At 39.7% G+C, this 12,291-nt stretch overlaps 1 pseudogene; it reads right to left on the reverse strand.

Annotated features, from left to right (window-relative positions):
- Positions 1-6,963: 6,963 nt before the first annotated feature.
- Positions 6,964-7,574, reverse strand: LOC149177196 (heavy metal-associated isoprenylated plant protein 39-like; annotated as a pseudogene).
- Positions 7,575-12,291: the final 4,717 nt, after the last annotated feature.

Below are 12,291 nucleotides of genomic sequence, written 5' to 3' on the forward strand. Positions count from 1 at the left end.
TGAAATATTGAATTAATACTGAATATTTGACCATTTGTTTAATAGATATCTACGATATACCATTATTATTAGTTACACTTTGATTATGGACTTTAACAACCCTATAATCTGATATTTACCTTAAGGAGCTAAATTCTAGGAATAATTATGATTTGGTTGGAATTATAAATTATTAAGTAGATTATTTAATAAACATATATAACTTACTAAATTTAAATTTGAACAGACCATTATATTTAAATAATAGATAAAAATAATATATTCTAAAGATCTATCTTACCAATTACCTAATAGTGTTTATTACTTTTTTAGAAAAATATATTGGAATAATATCAAATATAAATAAATGTGAAATGACTAATATAACTAGATTATTAAGATATGGTACTACCTAGGAATTCTCTTAATATTTAATATTAGATTTATTTATTTTTAAATTAACTCCGTTATTAATTTTTTTTTAAATATTAACTAATTTGACTAGGGTCATTGGTCAAAATTAGCCGTTGGAGTCTGCACCTCTATTTAATCAAGCTTAGCCAGATTGGTTCTTCAACTTGTCCTGACGATGAACCACACTGGTTGGTTCGAAACGCGTCGACAAAAGTGATTTTGCCGAAGATTATCTAAACATAATTAAATCATATTTATTATTATTATTATTATTATTATAGTCACCTTGCTTTTATATTTAGAGAATATTTTATTTTTATTTTAGGAGAGATAGACATATTTACACATAGCCTTCACCCTAAGTTGTAAAATAAGCCTATCTATTCAATTATTAAGATTAATTTTTATATTAGACATTTTTTTTTTTAATATTTATGAGATATTATATATAGTTTAGAAATTTTTTAAAATAATTGCGTTTTTTATTTTTAACTTATTTTTGTAATGTTAGAAATAATAATTTACAAAAAAACTATATTCTACACCAATCACCTAATCTATACTTCATCAATTTAATTTATAAATAATATTTAGCAAAATATTACAAATAACAACAAAAACATTAAAGAAATTTTCATTTCTTTTCTAATTTTATTGGAAAAATTAAATATGATTTGATATATAATTTTTGTTCAACCCAAACTAATCCCAAATAAATTTGGTGAATGGTTTTTTCTCAGCCATCGTAACCACTTAAATACTTTCCCTTTCCTTCATCAATTACTTTGTCTTTTTCCAAATTATAACAAAAAAACAAACAAAATGGTTCTTGATCAGTGATCATATTTCTTTATTAAAAAGCTATATGGTTTTCATGCAATGATAACAAAACACTAAGATGTAAGCCATAGGAAATGAAGTTTGTTCAGTGGGTTATTTCTTAGTGCTTAATTTCATTCGTATCATAACATGAGTGAAGCTATACAAAACTAAGCTTAAGCTGAAAATAATTAATATTATTTTGTATTAATGGAGAAATGGCTACACAAGTTGTAACATATCTCCTTAATTTAGGATTTGTTCCTAGAGTTTAGGAGTTTGGTTGCAACTTCCTAAGTTCTAGTAATGTAGTAAATGATGTAATTGCTCATTTGATGAAGTAGAGTGTACGTAGAGAGTTCTCTTTATTTGAGTGCAGTCTCCAGGTGCAGTACTCACCTGAGAGCTGTAACTCCTTTTTCAATTCAAGTCTGATTTTTATCTTGGTATCAGAGCACAGAGTAGGGATAGCCCTAATTTTTTTTTTTTAGGATGCATCATTGATTACAGAACTGTAGTGGTGGTGGAGTATATAGAAGCATTTGTAGAATCAGGTGGACTGCAGTAACACCTGAAGCATAGGTCTCAGATGACTGATCATCTCTGAGCGCAAGAAAGGGTTGGCGTGGTTTAGTCGCGAACAATCGTGCCATTTTTGAGCAGAAGGAAGAGTTGGCGTGGTTTATTAATGAACAGATGTGCCACTTGGCGCGGTCTTGAGGGTGATAAGCGCGCCAAAAAGTGTTATTGGCACAGAAAAGAAAGGATTGATCACGCCAATTTCGTAAGATGCGTCGATTTTGTTTCTGGCACAGATCCTTAGCCGTCGAGAAGTGCCAACCTCTTTCTCTTTGAAAAATCTGCAATTTTTTGCAGATCGGAGTTGCCCCGTTGTGGCACTTTGAAATTCTGGATCTGTTCGGTGGCAGCAGATCAGAGTAGCCCGATGGTGGCACATTGGATTTCCTGATCTACTCGATGGTAGTAGATCGAACTTGCCCGATGGTGGCGCATTGGAGTTCCTGATCTACTCGGTGGCAGCAGATCGGACTTGCCCGATGGTGGCACATTGGAGTTCCGGATTTGTTTGGTGGTAGCAGATCAGATTTGCTCGGTGGTGGCGCATTGGAGTTCTGGATCTGTTCGGTGGCAGTAGATCGGACTTGCCCGGTGGTGGCTCATTGAAGATACAATTTTTTTTTCTCAGCAAAACAGAGGTTCGGATCTGGTATGTGGTGATTTTCTTTAGTGTGTCCTGAAAGTGTACAGTTGGATAGATTTATTCATCAGACGATCAGAAATTTGATCAATCCAATATGAATAACAGTATAGAATCGTATCTCCACGAGTCTGGCGAACTCGATGGATCGAATTTCACCAACTGGAAATTCAAGATGCAGACTTTACTTGAAAGTGCAAATGCATGGTCGAACGTTATAGGAAATGAGCTGAGATCAGGATCAGCCACACAAGAACAAGATTGGGATAAAAGGGAGACAAAAGCAAAGGTCATATTGAAGATGTCCGTCAAGGAAAATGTTATCCCACATATTAGAGATTGTAAATCGGCCACTGACATTTGGACGATGATCAAAAACCTATACCAAACACAGAATACAAATCATGTCTTGTCACTCAAAGGCAAGCTGTTTGCATTGAATATGGAGGAGAATGAATCCTTTGCTGGATTCATTACTAGAGTCAAAGACCTGAAGGACAGATTGGGAGATATCGGAGAGAAAGTTTCCGATTCAGATCTGGTCACGATCACATTGAATGGAATGATGATGATTACCAGACGTTTATCACAGGGCTGTCAACATGGGAGAAAGGCCCTTCATTTGAAGAGCTGACAGGGATTCTGATACAGGAAGAAGAGCGACGACAAAATTTGAAATCACAGAGCAATGACCTTGCTCTGATGGCAAAAAGGAGACAATATAGAGGGAAGAAGCATCAGCAACCGCAGCAGCAGCAGTAGAAAGGAGCCAATACATTTCAGAAGAGACCATTCAAAGGTATATCTGCTAATAATTTTCCCATCAAAAAATGTTTTTACTGTGGAAAACCTGGACATGAGATTAAAGATTGTTATAAGAGGCAGGCAAACGAAGGAAGAAACAAATAGAGAAAACATAAGGGGTACTTTGTTAAGGAAGAAGAGGATCATAGCCACGAACTTCGACTATTTATAGTCGATCATGCCCTTTCAACTTCAAAGGGAGATGAGGACGACATATGGTATGTTGACTTGGGTGCATCCTCACATATGACTGGTAAGAAGGATTGGTTTGAATTTCTTGAAGAAACTTCATGTGGGTCGAAAATCTATTTAGGAGATGATAGTGGACATGAGATCAAAGGATATGGTGACATTCCTATAAAATTACCTAGCAGAGACATTAGACACCTTAAAAATATATTGTACGTTCCAGGAATTAAGAAAAATTTGGTCTTTGTCTCAATGATTACTGATCAGGACATGCAAGTTCAATTCTTTAAGACTAACTGTGTCATTAAGGATAGCCAGATGGAAACAGTTGCAATAGGAGTGTGTGTGGGGAGCCTGTATAGACTAGATGTGAAGAGTATGCCACAGCAAGCAATGGTTGTAGCTGGATCGACAGCTGAAAATCTCTGGCATCAGAGATTCAACAATCTTAATCTGCAATACCTCATCCTACTTCAGAGAAAAGTGATGGTCGATGGACTCCCTGTTTTCCATAATGTTAAGCTAGATTGTGATGGATGTGCATTAGGGAAAATGCATAGAGAAGAGTTCCTTTTGCATGTTAGTAGAAAGGAAAGAGACATTTTAGAACTGGTGCATACAGACATCTATGGACCTATGCAAACCAGGTCATTAGGAGGAGCATATTACTTTCTCTTATTTACAGATGATTGCACTAGATTTTTATGGATATACTTTCTGAGTAAAAGGAGTCAAGCCTTTCAGTATTTTAAAGAGTTTAAATCCATGGCAGAAAACCAAACAGGAAAAAGGATAAAAATTCTCTGCTCAGATCAAGGGGGATAATATAGGTTGGGAGAGTTCATGGATTTCTGCAAGCATCATGGGATTGTGCAACAGTTTACAGTGCCCCACACTCCACAGCAGAATGGAGTGGTAGAATGGAAGAATAGAACTCTTGTGGAGTGTGCAAGGAGCATTCTTCAAGGTAAGGGTCTACCAAATGGTCTTTGGGCAGAAGCTATTAACACTGTTGTGTATTTAAAGAATAGGAGTCCTACTAGATGTTTAGTCTTCAAAACCCCTTTTGAAGCATTGTTTGGATTCAAACTAGCAGTAAGTCACTTAAGAATATTTGGGTCAAAAGCTTATGCTCATATACTTAAGGCAGATAGGAAGAAGTTAGATCCTAAAGCCCTGAAATGTATATTTGTTGGATATGGCACTGAGTTCAAGGCATATAAGTTATTTAATCCTATGACTCACAAGGTTTTTGCAAGCAGAGATGTCATATTTCATGAACAGGTTGAAGAAGGAAAGAATGACTCTAACATTCCATTGCTATTGGAAGAAAACAGTGAGGAAGATGAAGAGCAGGAGGAGAAGCAAGAAGAAGAAGTAACAAACAATGTAATCAATGAAGATGCAAGCTCAGAAAAGGCTGAAATAGACAGAATTGAGGTAAGTCCCCTACCAAGGAGATCAGGTAGGAAGACTCGATTATCTTCTAAATTGAAAGACTATGCATTAATGTCAAAGATTTTAAACATTGTAGAACCTGCAAATTATGAGGAAGCAAGTAAATCTGATGCATGGAGGGCTACAATGTATGGGGAAATAGAATCAATAAACATAAACCATACTTGGGATTTGGTTGAATTGCCTAAAGGTAAAACCCCCATAGGATGCAAATGGCTGTATAAAGCAAAAATAAATGCAGATGGGAGTATAGAGAAACTTAAAGCTAGACTGATAGCAAAGGGTTACTCACAGAAAGAGGGAATAGGCTTCGATGACACCTTTTCTCCTGTAGCCAAATTAAACACCATTAGAATGCTAATTTCCTTAGCAACAAAACACAAATGGCAGCTACACCAGCTAGATGTTAAGTTTGCATTTCTGAATGGTGACGCCTGAAGGTTTTGTGAAAAAGGGGCAGGAACATCTTCTGTGTAAATTGAAAAAGGCACTTTATGGTTTAAAACAGGCACCCAGGTCATGGTATGAGAAAATTGACTCATTTTTTGTTCATCATGGCTTTCATAGGAGCTTGAATGATCCAAATCTATATACCAAGTTTAATAAACAGAGGCAAATTATTTTGATTTCTTTGTATGTAGATGATATGATCATAACAGGGAATGCTAACAATCTGATCAAAGAAATCAAACAGCAGATGTCACAAGTGTTTGAGATGAAAGATCTCGGAAACATTCATTATTTCTTGGGATTGGAGGTATGGAGAGACTCTGGACAAAATTTTCTTACTCAATGGAAGTATGCCAGAAGCTTGCTGGAAAGGTTCAGAATGGAGCAGTGCAGATCAACAGCAACACCATTACAACAGAATTAAAGTTGAGCAGTGACGACGGTACTAAAGAGGTGGATGCTACCATGTACAGATAGCTAGTTGGCAGTTTGATATATCTGACGACAACTAGACCAGATTTGGCATATTTTGTTAGTGTGTTGAGCAAGTTCATATCAAAACCACTCGAAAGTCACTGGGTCGCAGCAAAAAGTGTGTTGAGGTATCTTAGTGGTACTAGTAGTTATGGTATTTTTTACACTGACACTTCTGATGTTATTCTAGCAGGTTTTTCAGATTTCGATTGGGCAGGTAACTTGGATGATCGAAGATCTATCATAGGTTACGCATTCAGCATTGGATCCAGGGTCATAGCATGGAGCAGGAAAAAGCAGCACACTGTAGCTCTATCTTCATGTGAAGCTGAGTACCAAGCATTATGTGCAACCACATGTGAAGCTATCTGGTTGAGAAGACTTCTCAACAATGCAGGAGAAGAGCAGAAAGAATCAACTATTATCAAAACCGACAACCAGAGTACCATCAAGCTTGCATACAATCCAGTGTTTCATAAAAATACCAAGCATATCAATACTCAAGTTGTTTTTGTTCGAGAGAAACAACAGTCAAAAGAGATATGTGTTGAATATTGTAAAACTTGTGATAACATGGCTGATATTTTTACTAAGCCTCTTGGGCGTGTAAAGTTTGAATTGTTTAGAGGGATGTTAGGAGTTCAGGATAATCCCTTCTCCATTAAGGGGGGGAGTTGAAAATAATTAATATTACTTTGTATTAATGGAGAAATGGTTACATAAGTTGTAACGTCTCTCCTTAGTTTAGGATTTGTTCCTAGAGTTTAGGAAATTGGTTGCAACTTCCTGAGTTCTAGTAATGTACTTAATGATGTAATTACTCATTTGATGAAGTAGAGTGTATGGATAGAGTTCTCTTTGTTTGAGTGCAGTCTCCAGGTGCAGCACTCACCTGTGAGTTGTAACTCCTTCTTTTTCAATTCAAGTCTGATTTTTATCTGCTTATTTCGTGGAATCTTTAACAGTGCCTAGTTTCAAATTTGTCATACATATCATCTTTCATTAATTAGTTTAATCAGTTTGAAGGGAAAAATTTCAAAAAGGTAACTGAAAAATAAAAAATTCAGACTGTTTTCATAAAATTAAAACCATTACTATGCACTTGCTTTGAGTACTATATAAAACTTAGGATCAGGCTTAAATCTGTTGTCAAATTATTAAGATATGGTGCAAGTACTGGGATTCTCCTCTCACAACATTATAAGAATATCCCTCATTATAAGGTCCATACCCATCGCCATGTACATGATACACAACTGTGGGAGTTGCAGCTGGCTCAACATCCTTTTTCTCCTGCTTTCCCTTCTCCTTGGCAGGGCCTTGACCGCTCTTTTTCTCTTCCTTCTTTTCTTCTTTGGCAGGACCCACACTTACTAACTTTGCTCTGAACCCTATTTTCCTCAGTTTTGTTGCGAGCCACACAGGATCTGCTTCTCCCACCACAATTATCTTCCCCTCTTTCATCTCCACTGCAACGGAGTCCACTAAAACAGAGAATTGGCGGCATTAGCAAGCCTAAATCATATACCTAATGTATTGTAAATGGTGATAAAAATAGTGTGAGGAAGCAGGGAAAGGAGATTCATGACTCCGACTTCTGCAACCGCCTTCATGGCTCTTCTTTTGCTTCTCTCGTCTTCCATAGTCGATTTCAACACTATATTCTGCACATCCAAATTATGGTTAATCACGTATTTTATATGGAATCTTTCAATTCCCAACAATAAAACTTGAAGACATTAATTTATAGTTGTAAATATACCTTCATTTTGATAGCCGGTGGCTAATACACGCCTCAGCTATTATCCTACTACTGAAACTTAAACTTCCGGCCCTTCAATAATCTTTTTCTGTATTCCAGAAATATTTTGATGAGGGCATAATTGCTTCCATGAACGACTTAAGATTTAAGCACAAATATTAGGGCACCCGACTTTGTTGTAGTGCTAGTTCCTGGAAATTGGTGTGCAAGTACGAAGTTCAGTTCCGGAAGGATGAGGGAAGAAGCTACATAGAGTGTTTCTCTGACTGGGTTTCGATCGTGATGCTTTGGTTGACCCACCTGTTTTGTCACGCCCCAAAGCCGATGGTAGTCTTTCAACCGCTCTTAGCGAGGTGCGGCACCACCGAACACTTTCTTTTCACCAATACTTATGTTCGTGGACTACGCCTAATTCACTTTCTCTTACTTAGTTTGTGTTTCGCAACCAAGTATTATTATGTTTAGCCTTTATACCAATCAACACCCATACTCATTCATTATCAACAACAATTATAACAAGAACACAATTGCATAGTATAAAGGGAGGGGAAACTCCCTGAACAATGAGTCTGCCCGAAATATATATATCAATCAATCTTTAACAATACAAGCTTTTACTTGTCTACTTCGAAGATACCAAGTTCCATACTTAGCCAAATTTACAATCACGGCAAAATTGCCTCTATGCACACTTGCACGATGGGCGGGTGCTCACCCGAGTCACCAAGACACCCACACCAAGATCTCGTGCACCCACAACCAACCCATGGGCACACCTTGCCCAACACCTTCACTTTTTTCCAAGTGCGAGATAAAACCATGCACAAGTCCAACCTTAGTGCATGAGCTATGCGCTCATACCTTGTCCTTAATGCGCACTTTACACTTGCACCTCCTATGAAAAGTTTCCTTGTTCGAATGAGTTGATTCGATGATGTTTTGATGCTCCAAAGCATGCCATAATATATATGCATTGTAATGGGGTGGTGGCTCACCCAACCGACCACTAAAACATGGTTTACACACCCTTCAAACGTGCCCAAACATGTCGGCCTACTCTCCATCGCAAGTCGGCCTCCAACTCCATCGTTCCACTCTCAAGCGGTCGTATAAACTCCCATCCCAATCCTTTGTTGCATAAGTGTTGCAAAGTTTCATTGCATCTCCGTGTGTCGCAGTCGCTCCACCCGCGCACCCGTCGTGTGCCTTAACTCATCAGTCGCCCGCGCCTGGGCCCGGCGTGCGCCCTGACTCGTTGGTCACCCGCGCCCATGCCTGGCATGTGCCCTGACTCGCCTCTCGCCCACACTCGTGCCCGGCGTGCACCTCGACTCGCCGCTCGCCCGTACACCCGTCGCACAACCTTTCCCGCGCCCGGTTCGCCCAGCACCCAATCACATGCGCACCCAAGGACCTTACATCCTCCTCCACCTGAAATCATTTTCGTCCTCGACAACATACCATCCTGGTAGCCATCCACCAAGATCATCAATATCCATGATGTCAACTCCTCCACATACGGCAAACATCCCTGCAACATATGTAGAACTCCATCTCCACCATCTCTCGTCTTAGTAACCAATGTCACCAAGTTCTCCATACCAAGGTATACACCTCATTGGTATGTCATACATCAGATATCATCTCAATCCATGATCATCGACTCCTTTGTCATAATCTCCACTGCAACATCCGTGTCGACCCCATCATGTGTCACCATGTGAACCTCTGTCATGATACTCCAACAAGTGCTAACACACTTCTATCATGTGCCAACATCTCATCCCAATAGCAACATCATCCTATACACTGGATCGCCTCATGACTCAAGCTAGTTGGGTAGCTAATCCAACCATACGCCCAAACCACAAGAATGCACATTCTTCCATCACCATCAGTCGTTTCTCAAAACAACCTATCACATTCTTGACTCATCAAGAATCTATCTCCATAAGTGCAAACCATGCTCACATCCATGGAAACTCCATCCATCTCATCTGCAACATGCTATGATGCTTGATGCCAAGCCATCCCTACATCATCAGTCATACCCGCTCACATGTTTTAAGGACTCATTGCCATGAGCAGCTAACAATGAGCCCCATCTTCTCATCTATCTAAGAAGATGTAGAGGGAGTAGAGCCTAAAGGCTCTCCCTCACTAGTCAACTCGATCCACCTATCAGGATCCTTAATCTCCATCCTCTGTAGATAAGCAACCCGGTCCTCCCCCTGGACATCCGGCCTCACATACACCTCCTCATCATCATCATCATCCTCAACCAACTCTAGCCTTCTTGACAAATCCAAGATGCTATCTGAAAGTGTCCTGATGACCAATGACTGCTTGGTAAGCTTTGCCTCAACAGTAGACAACTGCTTACTCATGTCTCCCATTCACTTTTCATCCTCCATTTGCATCACTCCCAATTTACAATCAGGCCTTATCACTCCAATGGTTGGCACACCAATGGGTACTTCCTCCCTTCCATCATAAATGTATAGTTTCCTCAAATGTGGAACAATCATAGCATCAAATTGTTTCATGAGTTCCATCCCTAATACAGCCTCATAGTCGTCAATCTGCACTATATTGAAGTCAACCTTTCTTGTCCATACACCAAGTGTTGTGTCCACCCTTTCAACTATACCAAGAACTTCAATAGGAGAAGAATTCATTGTCTTCATTTGTGCCTTTCCCGGTAAAAATTTCAGCCCAATCCTTCTCGCAGTATCCTCGCCCATGAAGTTGTGAGAGGCCCCACTATCCACCATAGTGAGTATATCAGTACCTCCAACCTTCATCCGAACATACTCCAACCTGTTCCTCTCAAGATCCCTTCAAGAGACCACCTCTGTAGTAGTAGAAGCACCAAGTATCTGCATCATCCCCACAGAAGCTCCTTCGTTCTTCGTATCAGATTGTGCAATCGCAACCACTTTCGGTCTACAAGGACAATTCTTCACCGTATGTGGTCTAGCACATATCCAACACTTCAAGGCTTTCTTTGTCTTTGAACTATCATCTGATTTCGAAGCATCATCCTTCTTCTTCTCTTTTGGTTTGTTAGACTTCTTCTTATCATCATAAGCCTCATCATAATGCTCCACCAACCTATCAACAGCAGCAAAAGCTTCCTCAAGTGTTCTAATCCTCTGCCTCTTCACTTCATTGCGTGCCCAAGGCTTCAACCCAATAATGAAGTTGAACACCTTGTCCCTCTCCACCATGTCAGGAAGTTCCAGAACCACACTTGCAAACTCCCGCTGATATGTCTGTAGGTTCCTGGTCTGCTTTATGAACTTAATCTTCATCCTTGCTTTCCAAGTTTCATCCTCAGGACTAAAATGGGTCTGCAAAGCTTTCTTCATCTCATCCCATGAAGTAATGTCACCAGCACTGCCTTTGGAAATCTAATCCATCCTCCTTCGCCACCACATCTTAGCATCCTTTGTTAAGAACTGAGCAGCTACCTTGACCTTTGTCTCATCATCAGATAGACCCAACTGTTCCAAGTATTGCTCCATGTCCCATAGAAAGTTGCCAAGAGTCTTTGCACTCCTTGTACCATCATAAGATTCTGGTTCCTTGACTTTCACATGAGGCACTCCTCCACCTAAGTTATGCCTCGCGGACTTCTTCAACACCGCGATCTCATCTCTGGCTTCGTCAAGAGATTTCTTCAAGTCCATGATCTCTACAAGACCCTGGTCCCTTTCTTCTTCAACCTCCTTGACGCTTACTTCAAGTTATGTACACATAAGATCAGTGTACTCGTGTTGTGTTTGGAGTTCATCAAACTCTTCCTTCATCTTCGAATTGGCCTCTTGCTCCTTAGTGAACAATTCCATCTGCTTATCCCAGGAAGTTTCCATAACCTCCATCCTCAGCAACACCTTTTCCATAAGTCTGATAGTAGCATCCTGCACATGACTAGACCCAACCTGAGATTCAGCTGCCATCTCTAATAGCTTCTTCCTCTTTTGCAATCTAGTTTCGACCATCCAATAGCTTCACAAAGATGCCTGCAACCTGAACCAACCCTTGTTCCACTTGTGTGGAATGGCTTCCTTCACCTGCAGGTACCATTTCCACTGTCTTCAACTTCCAAGTGTTTCCACACCTACTTCACCCAGCTTCCTGCAAGACTCCTCCAAGTCTTCGGACTAGCTCTGATACCAACTATCACGCCCCCAAGCCGGCGGTAGTCTTTCAATCGCTCTTAGTGAGGTGCGGCACCACCGAACACTTTCTTTTCACCAATACTTATGTTCGTGGACTGCGTCTAATTCACTTTCTCTTACTTAGTTTTTGTTTCGCAACCAAGTATTATTATGTTTAGCCTTTATACTAATGAACACCCATACTCATTTATTATCAACAACAATTATAACAAGAATACAATTGCACAGTATAAAGGGAGGGGCAACTCCCTCAACAATGAGTCTTCCCGAAATATATATATTAATCAATATTTAACAATACAAGCTTTTACTTGTCTACTTGGAAGATACCAAGTTCCGTACTTAGCCAAAGTTAAAATCACAGCAAAATTGCCTCTATGCACACTTGCACGATGGGCGGGTGCTCATCCGAGTCACCAAGACACCCACGCCAAGACTTCGTGCACCCACAACCAACCCACGGGCACACCTTGCCCAACACCTTTGCCTTTCTCCAAGTGCGAGCTAAAACCATGCACAACTCCAGCCTTAGCGCATGA

The sequence above is a fragment of the Pinus tabuliformis genome, chromosome 4_1 (genome assembly GCF_031772625.1).
Source record: "Pinus tabuliformis cultivar Carrire ecotype Pingquan chromosome 4_1, CPIR1, whole genome shotgun sequence".
In the NCBI taxonomy this organism is placed as follows: Eukaryota; Viridiplantae; Streptophyta; class Pinopsida; order Pinales; family Pinaceae; genus Pinus; species Pinus tabuliformis.